This window comes from Dendrobates tinctorius, unplaced genomic scaffold (genome assembly GCF_039654945.1).
Source record: "Dendrobates tinctorius isolate UK_male_01 unplaced genomic scaffold, ASM3965494v1 ptg000223l, whole genome shotgun sequence".
Classification (NCBI taxonomy): Eukaryota; Metazoa; Chordata; class Amphibia; order Anura; family Dendrobatidae; genus Dendrobates; species Dendrobates tinctorius.
Window position 1 is genome coordinate 16,140,001 of NW_027361890.1, and position 16,245 is coordinate 16,156,245.

The window sequence follows — 16,245 nt, forward strand, 5'->3', positions numbered from 1 at the left end:
AGATATGGGATAGATAGATAGATATGGGATAGATAGATAGATAGATAGATAGTTAGATAGATAGATAGATAGATATGGGATAGATAGATAGGTATGGGATATATAGATAGATAGATAGATAGATAGATAGATATGGGATAGATAGATAGATAGATAGAGGATAGATAGATAGATAGATAGATAGATAGATAGATAGATAGATATGGGATAGATAGATAGATATGGGATAGATAGATAGATAGATAGATGTGGGATAGATAGATAGATATATAGATAGATAGATATGTGATAGATATGGGATAGATAGGTAGATAGATAGATAGATAGATAGATAGATAGTTAGAGGATAGATAGATAGATAGATAGATAGATAGATATGGGATAAACAGATAGATAGCTATATATATAGAAAGACAGACGATCACAATAAATGTTGCACAGCTATAAATTAGAAAAGTGACATCGAGCAGATTATTACTACATATGAATAAATGAGAGTGAGGAAACGGTTAATGTCTGATCGTCCGTCTGTCTAATCTGAGAGCATGCATGGATTGGCACAGAACTTCCACTCTCTCTCCTTATATACACGTGTATAGTCAGAAATAGGAGCAGGGGAGGATAAAGTTCCCCTCTATATATAGCCGCTCCGCTTATGTGAATAGGACAGTCCTATAGTAACGTTTCGGGAGCACCCAGATCTGCTGCTGCCTCTCTGCTCACAGGGGTGATGATGATATTAAGTGTTTCTTCTAGTCTCATATAGCTTCGATAAAAAATTCCTGATCGATTCCTATTTGAATGAGGGTGCAGCCAGGGGGTGAGAACTTTAACCCTTTCCGCTCACACACAATAGAAGAACACTTTGGCTCAGCAGTTTCTCCTCAAAAGTGGTTTCCTGACCAATTATCCAGGGGTGGAGCGGAGCTGGCCAAATATGTTCCCGGGAGGTGCTGGGACTCCCGATGGCTCCGATGCCCACGGTGCGCCCCCCACGCTCCTCATTCTGCCCCCCGCTCTGCACGGTATCCTAGTGCGTGGATTTAGACCCGGCATGAATACATCACATTTCTCTAAATGGAATATTTACCGGGCTGCTGCATAAATGAATTCCACGATTCCCCATCTCTAATGGAGCAGATACAATGGTCCTGCGCCTGCCGCCCTGTTTTAAATATCTCTACATGGGTTGCCTAAAAGAAAATGCAGAAAGTCTAGAACACAGAGCTGAGGGTAATGGAGATTAGGAAATATTTCTATTCTAATATATGACAGCTTATTGATTGTTAAATGCCATTATGCCATTAATGTAATATAGACGTCCAGTTATTTATAAAATGCAAACACATAACATGACTTACATTAAAGCTGAAGAGAAATCTCCATCCAGGAGAAGACAGAAAGAGAGATAGAGAGAGATCGATAGATGATAGAGATTTATCTACCATCTAGTGTCTATCACTCTACATTTTCATCCATCTATCCATTTATCTGTATCTATTTCATATCTATATTTTCATAAAAGATCAGCCATCAATCTAGATACTGTGAATTTGAATATCTCTCTCATAACTATATATATTATCCATTCTTCTTTCTTTTTTCTTTCTTACGTTACATCCTTATTTTTTCATTCCTTCCTTCTTTCTCCCCTCTTTCTTTCTTTCTTTCTTTCTTTCTCTCTTCTTTTCTTCTTTCCTTCTTTCTCTCTTTTCTTCTTTCTTTCTCTCCTTTCTTTCTCTCTCTGTTCTTTCTTTCTCTCTCCTTTCTTTCTTTCTTTCTTTCTCTCCTTTCTCTCTCTCTCTGTTCTTTCTTTCTCTCTCTGTTCTTTCTTTCTCTCTTTTCTTCCTTCTTTCTTCCTTTCTCTCTCTGTTCTTTCTTTCTCTGTTCTTTCTTTCTCTCTCTGTTCTCTCTGTTCTTTCTTTCTTTCCTTTTTCTTTCCTTTCTTTCTCTCTCTATTCTTTCTTTCTCTCTCTCTTTCTTTCTCTCCTTTCTTTCTCTCTCTATTCTTTCTTTCTCTCTCTATTCTTTCTTTCTCTCTCTTTCTTTCTCTCTCTATTCTTTCTTTCTCTCTCTTTCTTTCTCTCCTTTCTTTCTCTCTCTATTCTTTCTTTCTCTCTCTCTTTCTCTCTCTATTCTTTCTTTCTCTCTCTCTTTCTTTCTCTCCTTTCTTTCTCTCTCTGTTCTTTCTTTCTCTCTTTCTTTCTTTCTCTCTGTTCTTTCTTTCCTTTCTTTCTCTCTCTTCTTTCTTTCTCTCTCTGTTCTTTCTTTCTCTCTTTTCTTCTGTCTTTCTCCCCTCTTTCTTCCTTCCTTCCTTTCCAGCGTTTTATCATAAATAGCTGATCTTTTTCTGAGGACTGGTGTGTTCTTCTATTTGGAGGTCCCAGCTGCGTGGAGACAGTGCTGAGTGGTCTCTATGAGGACTGATCCTAGTTAATCATCTATCCACTACTAGAGGCTAGAGAATGGAAAGTGTTGTGTTTGCTCCTTCACATTAATGACTCCAGCATCCCACGATTTTTAAAATTACTTAAGACAAAACCTAACACCTTGCAGTTTTTTTATTCTTCCTGCTGCTAAAGTAAAATGCAGAAATATATCCCAGTCTTCAGGAGAATAGAGCAGATTCTCGGTGCAAGGAGGCAGAGGATGGCAGGAAAGTGAATGTGGAGGTTCTGTAGGAGAGGGCTGCAGGACACTGGTAGGTGATTCTCTCTATTATTTTATCTAGCAGGATTTTACATGTACAGAGTTCTTGTGATTAACTGCTTTATTCATCCCAAAACAGTCTCCTGCTGAATTCCTTCTGCTCTGCAATGGGAATGTCTTTAGTATTACAAGGTGCCTTAAGAGTTAATCCTGACTCTTGAGAAATACTGTAAATTGTCATATGATACAGATATAATGCCTTCATTAGCTGAGCTCGGAGGCTTTGGATATGCACTGAGTCTCAGAAACTTCTTGTTAGAAGAAATACAGTAGATAGATGATAGGTAAGCACATTGCCTCATTCCTACAGGCAGTGCACTACATTGTGTATGTATATATATATCCCCACACACACTGTATGTGTATCTGTACATATACCCACATGTTGGTAATATTATACGTGCGCCTTACATTGCCTGGAGGAATGATATATAGCATCTGTCAGTGAACATCACTTCTTATGCAGATCCATCTCCATAGTGTTACTCCAGCCATACACTAGGAAGGCTGCCTGCATGCTCTCACTATATGGTGCTGGCACACAGCAATGCTTTTCAGCTGCCAGCTCTGAGCTTTCATGGTCTGTGTAGTGTGTGAGCTTAGCTAAGATCAAATCATTTTTTAGGAGCAAATCATTTTCAGATAATTTTGCATGATCTCTCTGGACTTTAGCTGTATAAAATATTGTTAAACCTTACAGCTTCAAGTTTTTCATTCTTAGTGCAGTTCCACAATATGGGGAGTTCTTCCCATTATAATCATGGTAGCAGGGAATCTCTTCCACTGCTCAACAGATCTATTAGTAGAGTTATATGTGCAGCAATAGGAGCCTGTGTCCTGGAAAACTAGTTGGATCTTCTGGGCAGTCAAGGCAAATATCAGGCTGCTCTACTGTATCCCTAGAACATTATGTTAGGTAATCGCTAAGTATACAGTATTATCAATGTATGTACCTAATTATCTATCTATCTATCCATCTATCTATCTATCTATCCCATAGCTATCTATCTATCTATCTATCCCATATCTATCTCACATATCTATCTATCTATCTATCTATCTATCCCATATCTATCTATCTGTCCCATATCTATCTATCTATCTATCTATCTATCCCATATCTATCTATCTATCTATCTATAGATCTATCTCACATATCTATCTATCTCACATATGTATCTATCTATCTATCTATCTATCTATCTATCTATCTATCTCATGTCTATCTATCTATCTATCTATCTATCCCATAGCTATCTATCTATCTATTTATCTATCTATCTATCTATCCCATATCTATCTATCTCATATATCTATCTATAGATCTATCTATCCCATATCTATCTATCTATAGATTATCTATCTATCTATCTATCTATCTATCTGTCCCATATCTATCTATCTATCTATCTATCTATCCCATATCTATCTATCTATCTATCTATCTATCTATAGATCTATCTCACATATCTATCTATCTATCTATCTATCCCATATCTATCTATCTGTCCCATATCTATCTATCTATCTATCTATCCCATATCTATCTATCTATCTATCTATCTATAGATCTATCTCACATATCTATCTATCTCACATATGTATCTATCTATCTATCTATCTATCTATCTCATGTCTATCTATCTATCTATCCCATAGCTATCTATCTATCTATTTATCTATCTATCTATCCCATATCTATCTATCTCATATATCTATCTATAGATCTATCTATCCCATATCTATCTATCTATAGATTATCTATCTATCTATCTATCTATCTATCTATCTATCTATCTGTCCCATATCTATCTATCTATCTATCTATCTATCTGTCCCATATCTATCTATCTATCTATCTATCTCATGTCTATCTATCTATCTATCTATCTCATATCTATCTATCTATCTATCTATCTATCCCATAACTGTCTATCTATCTATCTATCTATCTATCTATCTCATGTCTATCTATCTATCTATCTATCTATCTATCTATCTATCTATCTCATATCTATCTATCTATCTATCTATCTATCTATCCCATAACTGTCTATCTATCTATCTATCTATCTATCTATCTATCTATCTATCTATCATCTATATCATTTCTGTCTATCTAATTATTACCTATCTATCAGACTATCTATCTATTTATTTTTTTGTTTTACTCGTTCATATATAGCGCCATTCCACAGCGCTTTACATACATTACTGGCACTGTCCCTGATGGGGTTTACAATCTAAATTCCTTATCAGTATCACACTATCTATCTATCTATCTATCTATCTATCTATCTATCTATCTATCTATCTATCTATATCATTATACGGAAAATAGCTTTTTGCTGTACAGAATTGCCTGTTGCTATTTCAGATAGAAACATCCAGTCATACATTTTTACAATAAGAACCTACAATATGTGTGATGAATGCCACTGTGTGCCAATACAGCAGCATCCATGAGAGGTACACATCAGAGGTAGGCGTTGGAAGATTCTTTAGAATCTGTATCTTCAGTGAACACTTTTGGACATCACCAGCCCCTTCCTCAAGCAATTATACAAATGGGAATATCACGGCTTATGTTATGGATATTTAGATTAGGTTTTACCATATAGCGTCGTTTTGGGTAGCGTAGAGATGCATCTTGCTACCTAGACCTTTCGGGTATTTTCCCACGGTCAGTAAACGCTGCAGGTTGAACACTGCGTACATCTGCAGCGTCCATCCCGCAGCAGCCAGATGTTACAGCATAGTGGGTGGGATTTCAAGAAATCCCATCTCCACTAGCCGTTCAGAGATGCCTCCAGCCACCCTGCGTAAACGGACATGTGGCGCGTCTTGCCAGACCACAGCATGTCTATTTACATAGCAGAGATGCTCAGTCTCCACAGCATAAATTTCCCACACACTATCATTAGATGCGGTAAAATGGCATTATTTTTTTAGTCACATGCGTACTAAGTGCAGGAATGCAGCTTATTACGCATGGGAAGTATTTTAAATATTGTCATACCTTGTTTCAGCTGGAAGCTCAGCTACACTGCAATTCTCGCGATGAGCTGAGCTGACTGCGAGAACTGCCGTGCACGTGACCACAGTTATCTCCGGTCACTAGGCAAGTTCTCACGGTCAACTGACCATGAGGATTGCAGTGCAGGTGACCGCCGGGAACCGAGTTATCTCCAGTCAACAGCGGTCATCATCATCAAGCTCCACTGTGTCTGGATGTCAGGCTGGATGGTGGCATAATGGTACTGTGGATGGATACCTGGCCTTGGTATTTCCCTTGTCATATCTGTAAACTCGTAAAGAGCTGGATATTGACCTAAAGGGCCACTTAATATGGTGATAATGGTGGTTTCCGAAAGGAGCCACTCCTTGGCTGGGTCCTTCCCTGGAGGAAGATCTGGCTAGTCCCGTGTTTGAGACTCTTAAATGAGGCTCCACGGACTTTATTTGCTTATTCATGTTTCCCAGGGAACAATGCACCTAGGTCTTCACTGATTGAGCGCCTTTGCCGGCTGCTGCAGTGTTTTCTTTGACTGGTCTCCCTGAGGTCAGTGATTGTTTCGTGATGTTGGTCTACTAGGCATTGCTCCCACCTAGCCAGAAGCCTACTCCACACTGATGAGGGGCAACACCCCGAAACAGCTGACTTTATTTGCACTGTTCAGCCAAAGGCATCCAGATGTAGCAGAGCTGTACTCGTCGATCAGTATGTATATCTTCTCGGCGGACAGGTATGGTATGTTGATGCTTTTTTAATTTATTTCCCTTACAGGAGATCGAGGGCTTCAGTGGAATAGGCAATGTAGTAAGTATGGTTTAATTAAGATCTATTAAAGGAGTCTGTGTCATTATTTCAATTAAAATACTTTATTCTTGCTGTGTCTTTACTAACCATGTAACTATAGGATTAGTAATGGATAGGTGTCTTATAGACACTTCTCCATTACTAAGCCGTGGGCCTGATGTCACCGGACAATACAAAGGTGACATCAACCCCACAAATATGAACCCCACTTGCCATCGCTACAAGGGAAGTGGGAAGAGCTAGGAAAAGTGCCACAATTAGAGCAAATTTGGATGTGCCAATTGTGGGGCGGCTGCGGGCTGCTATTTTTAGGCTGGTGAGGGTCAAAATCCATGGGCTTCACCAGCCTGAGAATAGCAGGCTGCAGCTGTCTGCTTTTTCCTTGGCTGGTTAGCAAATATAGGTGGACACCACGCTGTCACGGTCACGTGTGTCTGGACGCAGCGAGTACCGCAAGGCGAACCCATATGACACACGTGAACCTGGATACGCCTCCAGTTTGGCAAATTTAAATAATAAGACGTGCAGCTGGATACACCGCCTCCAACTGGTGAATTTAGGTATTACACGTATTTATACAATAGTCTGGAAACCCCACCTCCAGTAAGGCGAATTTAAATAATAAAGGGGAACCTGGGTAACATTAACAATGGTGGGCCCTGCGATAGGGAATAGGGACGTGGAGACCTCCTGCACTCCCCTGAGCCAGAGTCCCTGCACTCCTAACGTTCCCTATGCCGATTTCACACCGGGCGACGCACAGGAACCTTAAAACCCTGACTCGCCCTGACCCTAAACCCTCACTAGGGAATTGGTCGGTGCGGAAACTAATCCCACCACTCCATCACCATAACCGGATCCATCACCATAGTGCAGCCTTGGAGTAGAGTCCACCACCAGTTGCAGCTGCCCAGTAAACAGAGTCCCAAAGATGAGTCCAGCTTCTGCCAAAAAGTCCAGCAAGCTTGAGTCCAACTTTTCTGCCAATAAGTCCAGCATGCTTGAGTCCAGTTTTCAGCAACCAAGTCCAGCATGCTGAGTGCAACTCTCATCATAGTTACCACTCCACCAAGCCATGCAAGCACTTCCTGCTGATACCATAAACTGCGACTCCACCATGCCATGCCAGCCCTTCTTGCAGACCACATCGTTGAACTCCACCAATCCATGCCAGCACTCCATGCAGACTCCAAAGCTGCCACTCATCCCCTCTGGCTGGGCTGCCCAGGACTCTAGCTCAGCTCCATCCTTCACCTCAGATGCAGATTTGGTGCAGATTTCACCTGCGTCAAATCCTGAGGAAATCCTGAGCTATTACTGATAACGTGCACATACCCTTACATTGTTCAACAAATACTAGGTTTGTCTGTTGCATGTGGAGTAGAGGAAGAGGATGGGAACTCTAGTGCCATCTATTGGAGGTAGCAATCCTAAAGTCAATATCAATATCAACCTTCTGCAGGGTCTTGCACATTTATTCATAACCTCCATGTGTAGACTGGTATTTTGGGGTGTTTGTCCCTCATGAGTGCAAAGTAGGAAAAATAGTGTGGCTGGGTGAGAGACCTATGATAGGGGTCTACAAGATAAAGTTTCTCCTTGTAGAGAGTGTCAGGTCTGCATAAGTATAGGAATAGACCACCATTGCTCCTTTAGAAATGTAAATTATAATTGTTTAAAGTCCCAGAGGAGCCATGAGTAGATCACTGATTTTGTGACACATCAGCGATCCTGCCAGCGAGATCGCTGTGTGTGACGGGGATAAGCAACCGGCCCCCCTGCCGGTTATCGCTGATCGTGCAGCATCGGCCAGGGCCGTTTTTCGATTGCTGGTCTCCCGCTGGCCAGTGCGCATCGCTGCATGTGGCAGCGAGAGACCAGCGATCAGCGATGCTGGATGCTGGTTTCTAATGTAAACATCGGGTATCCAGGAGCCGCGGCTCCGAGATACCCACTGTTTACCTTGGAAACCGGCATACACGCTGGTTTCCAAGGTAAATAGCGGGTATCCAGGAGCCGCGGCTCCTGATACCCGACGTTTGCATTAGAAACCAGCATCCAGCGTCGCTGATCCTGATCGCTGGGGCTGTCTTGTGATCAGCCTAACGATGTCCCAGCGATCCCATCATGTCGGATCGTTGGTGGGATCGCTGGGACATCGTTATGTGTAACGGGGGCTTAACTCTCCTTACACTGACTTGGCACTCTCTGCAAAAAGAAACTATACTCAGTAGATTGTATAACGATAACGTCATAGCAGGATTGTGATGGTTACGTGTGACTGGACACACCGCCTCCAGCAGGGCGAATTTCTCTGACACACGTGACCCTGGATACACCGCCTCCAGTAGGGCGAATTTAAATAATATAATGTGCAGCCGGATATACCGCCTCCAGCAGGCGAATTTCAGAATTACGCATGTATCTGGATACACTGCCTCCAGCAGGGCGAATTTAAATAATAAAGGGAAACACCAGGGAAACCGATACAATGGAGGGCCCTGCGATAGGGAACGGGGACGTGGAGACCTCCTGCACTCCCCTGAGTCGGTTTCTCTACACTCCTGACAGTCCCTATGCAGGTTCCGCACCTGGCGCCGAGCAGGGTACCTAAAAACCCTAGCTCGCCCTGCACCTAGCCCTTTCTAGTGAAATGGACGGTGCAGATACTAATCCCACCACTGCACTAAAACACACATAAGGGAAGTCACAAACAGGGAAAACACCACTTAGCTTTGCTCTGTTGCTATTGCTCCCAGCAGCAGAGTACGACACCAAAGTTCAGCTTCACCCCTGAAGCTCGACACCTGAATTCAGCTTCCACCTGAAGCTATAGCACCAGAGCTCCCCTGAGCTGCCAGGAACTTCTCTCTGCAGTTCCTTCCTCCACCAGACTTGGTTGGAAAAGAGCAATATCACCAACAGTGATTGCAACACCTGACACTCTTTTATAGGTCAGAGCCAGAGCAATCACACCTGCTTTATAATCACGTGCGCTAAACTAAAATAGCTAGAGTGCAATGACCTTAACGGCCACCAGGGGCAACACTAGAACTGAAACCACCATAGTGCAATGACCCTAATGGCCACTGGGGGCAAAACTAACTTTAAGCACACGCTTAAGGAAAAAAAAATGTTACTTGTGCATTTATTTGTCATACTTGTGCATTCATCTGGTATAATCCAACCTGGATCATGACAAGGATTTTACGAACAGAAGGCCCGTGTCTATGGGAGGTCTTGCAGATAAGAACCCCTGGTTTTCAGAGCTAGTGATGGAGAGTGGTTCATGTAGTGGAGGTTGGTCTCCATTCAATAATAATATCATTGCATTAAACTTACTGTAGATAGTGGAACTTCAGTTATATCTGGTGAAGGATGGGAACCTGATAGTGAAGGTCCTCTCTCTGTTTACTTTCTCAATTTTCTATTTTCTTTCTTTTTGGAAATTAGTTTATTTGCTTTCACATAATTATTGACTGTGAAATGTTCTCCAGGTAGATGGATGGATAATGTGATAGATAATGTAATAGAGAGATAATGTGATAGATATGTAGATAGATACATACCTACATACAGGGGTGCACCGGGGCTCAGAGGGGTCCTAATAATGAGGGCAATCTGACCTGTTTATCCGGCCCCGAGGCTCCAGGGGGCCCCTGGCCAGATTGCCCTCATGTGCGGCAGGCAGGGAGAGATCCCTGCAGCTCCGCTGCCTAGTGCCTACAAGAGAAAATGGCAGCGGAGCTGCAGTGACCCTTCCTGTCTCACACAGCAATCAGTGGCGCGGCTGGATGACATCATCAATCAGCGCCGCCGCCGCAGCTGTCAGAGAGAGGAAGCTGACGGTGATGCTGCAGCTGCGGGAGAGCGTGCGGAGAGGTGAGTGGTACTGTATGTGTGTGCAGTGTCAGACTGAAGAACATTGGGCCCACCAGAGGATTTAATTCTGAAGGCCCATCTTTCTTCTCCACTCAAGAGCCCAATTCCAGCGGCAAGGTTTGCACTATATAATCTCCTGAAGGAGAAGTGAGGGCCCACCGGAGGATTCTCCGGGTCTCTGGTGGGCCAGTCCAACCCTGTGTGTGTGTGTGCGTGCGTGTGTGCTGCGGGGCAATGTGCAGAGAGGTGAATGATGCTGTGTGTGCCTGTGTATGTGTAGGTGAAGGAAAGGGCAATGATGGGGGTGATGGGGAGAAGGCAATGATGGGGGTGATAGAGAGGGCAATGATGGGGTGGGGGGGGAGAAAGCAATGCTGGAGGTGGTGTAAAGGACAATGATGGGGTGGTGGGGGAGAAGGAAATGATGGGGGTGGTGGGGGAGAAGGCAATGATGGTGGCAGTGGAAAGGACAATGATGGGGTGGTGGGGAAGGAGGCAATGATGGAGGTGGTGGAATGGGCATTGATGGGTTGGAGAAAACAATGATAGAGGTGGTGGTGGAATGGGCATTGATGGGTTGGTGGGGGAGAAAACAATGATAGAGGTGGTGGAAAGGGCAATGATGTAGGTGCTAGGCGAGAAGGCAATGATGGGGGTAAGTGAGAGGACAATAATGGGATGCGTTGGGGAGGAGGACAATGAGGGGTGTGGGGGATTGGGAAGGGAGGAAGGGGGATTTATAATGGATTTAGGAACAGGGGGAGGTGAAGGGAGACATTATCGCTTATTGTGTTTAACACAATCACCTTAGTATATAGTGTACTCACGTATTATACATAGCACAGCCCCTTAGTATATAGCGTACTCACATATTATGTATAGCACAGTCCCTTAGTATATAGTGTACTTGTTTATTATGTATAGCATCATCCTTAGTTACATATTTTCCTCTTTTGTTAAGTATAACATTGTCCCTTATTACATACCATCCTCTCTAGTTATATATGGTGCCGTCCCTTATAGCTTCCTCCTCTGTTATGTACAGTGCTGGCTCTTACATAGTGTATTCTTGTTATTTTTGTTATTGACAGCACCCTCTTTTATTAGATAGGCTGCTCTCTTGTTAGATATAAAATGACTGCTGATGGAGGCGTTGGTGACCAGATGACCAGTCCATCAGCTTCTACATTAGAAAAGAAGCTTTCCCATGCTCAATTAGCCATCATTCATTGCAGTATACAGCTAACAAGACAGGAGAACGGTATGTAATAAAAAATACAGGGCTCTATATAATCCAATATGTAAGGGACGGTGCTGTACATAGCAAGAGAGGGCACTGTAAAAGGGACAGCAATATACATAATAAAGGAGACTATGCACTATATATACATGCATGTGTGTGTGGCTATATATATATATATATTTATTTATATATATATATATATACATATATATATATATATATGTAGCTTTGTCACCATAAATGGAGGGGGTCCAGAAGACACATTTCTTGCACAGGGGCCCCAAGCTGTCAGTGTCCACCCCTGGATAGATAAATAGATATGTGATGGATAGATAATAGAGATAGATAGATAGATAGATAGATAGATAGATAGATAGATAGATAGATAGATAGATAGATGGGATAGACTGACTGATTAGGGGAGGGCACAGTTCAGGTCTCTGACGAGTGACTGCTCTAGCAGCCATATACAGTTCCTATTTGCATATTAAGCTTGTTAACAAACCTAAAGAAGATAATTAAAATGTATTTTAAAAGTGATGTGCCACAACATTGCTGCTCTCCAGGATTTGACAGCCAGCTGGGGCTCGCTCCTTGAGCAGAACCTTTACTTGTATTGATGATGTACAATTACTTCTGCTTGTCTACATTTCAGGGAAAAGACCCCCAGTAAAGGTGACAAGGAAATAAATCAGTGTAATCCAGAATAGACGTACGATTATCCTGCCCAACAAAGCTGTGTCTGGCACCAACTTACATCCAAAAAGGCAGCCAACATAAGCATATTATTATTAAAGGTGAATTGCACCCCAAACAACAACTTAACCTTCATTACAAATTAGAAATTGCGCCTCTATTTCAAAATTTGCTATAACATTCCACAGGTCGTGCTTTGGGAATATTTCCAATTTTCTCATAATAAACTCAATATTTCTGAATTGTTGTCATTAGAGTTGAGAGAAAGATTTGTGCTACCTTGTTTCAAGAACAAGTCTGGTCCTCCATGGCAGCCCAACTAGGACAGTCTTCACTTCTGCATCTAGCATCTGCTGCCCAGCATCCTTGCACTTCCAAGGACCAGCAACTTTGTGACTTTGCTATGTAACACGTCATGACATCAGGTAAGGTTGCGGCATCTAGTAATTGCAAGAGTTGCCCATGATTCCAAGTTGAGGATGCAAACTACATAAATGAAGACTACCCTGGTCCAGCCGCCACAAACGACCAGACTGGATGCCGGACCTAAGCCATGCAAATCTTTCTGCTCAACTGTAGTTGTAATCCACTTTTCAATGGCTCCTAAATGGCAACGTTGACTGGCATGTGGTGCCTAATGCCTCTTAGTCATGGTTCTGTGTCCGAGAGCACATAGAGTCTACCGTGGCCTGGTAGATTATATATAAGTGAGATGTGATTTGAAGTTACCGCCATGATATCACTGCTTATGCCTCCATATGAACTCAGGAGTACACGGCGGTACAGGAGAGCCCTATAGCAATCTATGGATCTATTAGGTCTGAGTCCAATTTTGTAGTAATTTTTTATTACATTTTTGTAATATGCTTATGTGTGTGATAGGAGCAGATAGAAATATGACTAAGTAGAAAGCTTTGTTGTGTTCTATTAAAGGCCATTGAGGACTCTATTACAGCCAGGTCATGTATGGTAGGAGGAAGGTTGTGAAGGTCTGTAGGGCGGTGGAGCCCCTTGGGCATTGACCCATAGAATATGCCAGATTTCCATACGTTATCACTTCTGTCTGCAAGATGTTTACGTCAAACAATATAAAAAGAAGCCTATGTGTTTTAAGTACAGTGGATTTACAAAGACTACACACCTTTGTTAAAATGCCAGGTTTTTGTCAAGTACAAAAATCATACCAAGAAGAATCATTTTATATTTTTTTTCCACCTTTAATGTCACCTATTTCCATTGAGAAACAAACTGAAATCATTTTGAGGTGGAAAATAAAAATAACAAAACTAAAATAATGTGGTTGCATAAATGTGAACACCCCCTTATAGTAGAGGATGTGTTTGTGTTCTCAATCACAGCTGGCCAATCACATTTAACTTCATGTTAAAAAGTAACACAGTGAAGCATGGTGGAGGCCGCATTATGCTTTGAGGCTGTTTTTCAGCAGCTGAACCTTCCAAAAATCAGTCAAATCTGCATAGAAACCTTCAGGCCTCTGCTAAAATTCTGAAGATGTAGAGAAATTTTACTGTCGCTGTATACAGGAGATGCCCTCGCAATCTGGAAGATATGGAGCGGTATTGCCAAGAAGAGTGAGCAAAGATTGGCAATCCTAGATGTGCCATGCTGACAGACTCTAACCCAAAAAAGACTGAATGCTGTCATAAATTCAAAGGGAACTAGTAGAAAGTATTAGTGTAATGATGTGCATATATATGCAAAAACATAAATTTTGTTCTTTATTTTGCTTTTTTTCACCCCAAAAGATTTCAGTTAGTTTCCAATTGAATTGTGCAGATTATAAGCGCCATTAATTATGGAAAAAGTTCTGAAATTATTTTTTATTAGTATGATTTTTTTTTACATGATAAAAAACCTTGCATTTTAGCATGTGTGTAGACTTTTTATATCCATTGTGTATAAGGAAACAGTAACAGACATCCACATAACCCTTTAGACAAGGAATGCAATTTTCTCTTGGTACATTACAAACTCAAATGGTTAATTATAACTATTTTACAAAGACATACGAATGGAGAATTTAGATTATAAGCCCCATTGCGGTCAGTTAGGACAATGTTTGTAAATCGCCGCAGACTATGATGGCATTATATGAGCACACATAACGACAAATTACTATACTAATTACATGACCATAATCGAAACCTAAAATACACATGACCCCTAGTGGTCAGATATGGATGCTCATGTACTAGCGTATGTCCTACTAATGAATTACAGTAACGGGAAAGGGGGATGGATGACTTTCCCAAAGGATTGCGAGAAAGTCTGCTATTGAGATGAAGGCATGTGATTTATAGATTGTCTTCCAGATAGAGACAGCATTATTTATGGAAATATGTCCTACTAACTATAAGAAAGCCTCCATTATAATGATATAAACTCTGGGTATTGTGTATGGTCTCAAACATGCCCCATCATCATAATCTGAACATAGCGCAACGTGGCAGCAAAGACTGGATGATAATGAGGAGAATCAGTGCAAGTACCACAGGGGATGAAGACTTATGTGTGGCACAATAGGATCAGCAAAAGTCATGACGCACTCCAACTAATCAGAAGACTGCGCTCCCCGGTTTCTACTCCCTTGTTACTTTGTTTTTTCATGGTAGTAAATCACTAGTTTGACAATGAGTTTATCTGTCCAGTTCCAATCTCTGAGGTGTCAACGATTATTTCATTGTTTTTGGAGAGTCAATTGGGTTCAGGTATAGCAGGCAGTCACAGGAAGACTGGAGAGGTTTCACCCACCGGCTTAGCTAAGAGCCCATATAAATATATTTTACTGTATTTCATACAAAGTAGAATTTTATCATTTATAATACAATTAATTTTTCTTTTAGAGTTAAGTTGATTTATATATTTTACTTTTTAAGGAATGCTTAAAATGCTTATGCTCAGTCATCACCTTTCCCATCTTAGGATATCCCAATATTGTGTTTGGTGGGAATATACTTTCTTTTGATTTTATGTGATCATCTATAATGAGTTTTTCGATAACCCTCACCCTTCCATTAAACATTGGACTTGCAAATCTATCCACAGCTGACGGTTTGTCATCTCTATATAACTGCCCGCTGTACGGTAGCAGCTAATTGGAAATCATCCCAAGGGCCCGATATAGCAGAGGTCACTAGAAGAATGAACTTACAATATGCCTCTGAGATGATGTTCTCCACTGGCTAATGCTGAGCGACTACTGAAATGGTAATCACTTTGTACAACTAGTGCAAGGTGTAGTCTCCCATCTTTAACATCCTAAAGCAATGTTTTGTATAGAAGGGCTTTCTTAAAGGGGTATTCCATCTCCAAGATCCTATCCCAATATGTAGGAGGTGTAAGAATAATAATATTAGAAAATACCTCCACTTAGAAATGTAATATAGTTTTTCTGATTCGCTATGATTCTTTGCATTGCAGGACCTTAGGTATCCATGGTTACGACCACTAGCAACTAGCTAACTAACTGTCACTATATCAGTGGTCGTAACCATGGATACCTAAGGCTCTGCAATGCCTGCACATGAGGAAAGAGACATAACTAATTAGAAAACGATACTACATTTCTAATTGGAGGTATTTGCTAATATTATTATTATTACACCTACTACTTGGGATGCCCTACAAAGTCAGGCGTCACAAATGTCTGTGAACTCTGATGGAATAGGAAACCAGCTCTTCAGCCATTTTTACACACTCATAGATGTACCATATTTTTTGTACTATAAGGCACACATTTTTCACCCAAAATCTGGGTGTTAAATGGGTGCATTTTATCGTCCAAATGCAGGCTTACTGGGGGATTGAGGTGGCGATGTGGAGCAGAGTCCCTTCCTCAAGAAGCCAGCAGCAGCAGAAGTGTTGCGATGCTGCA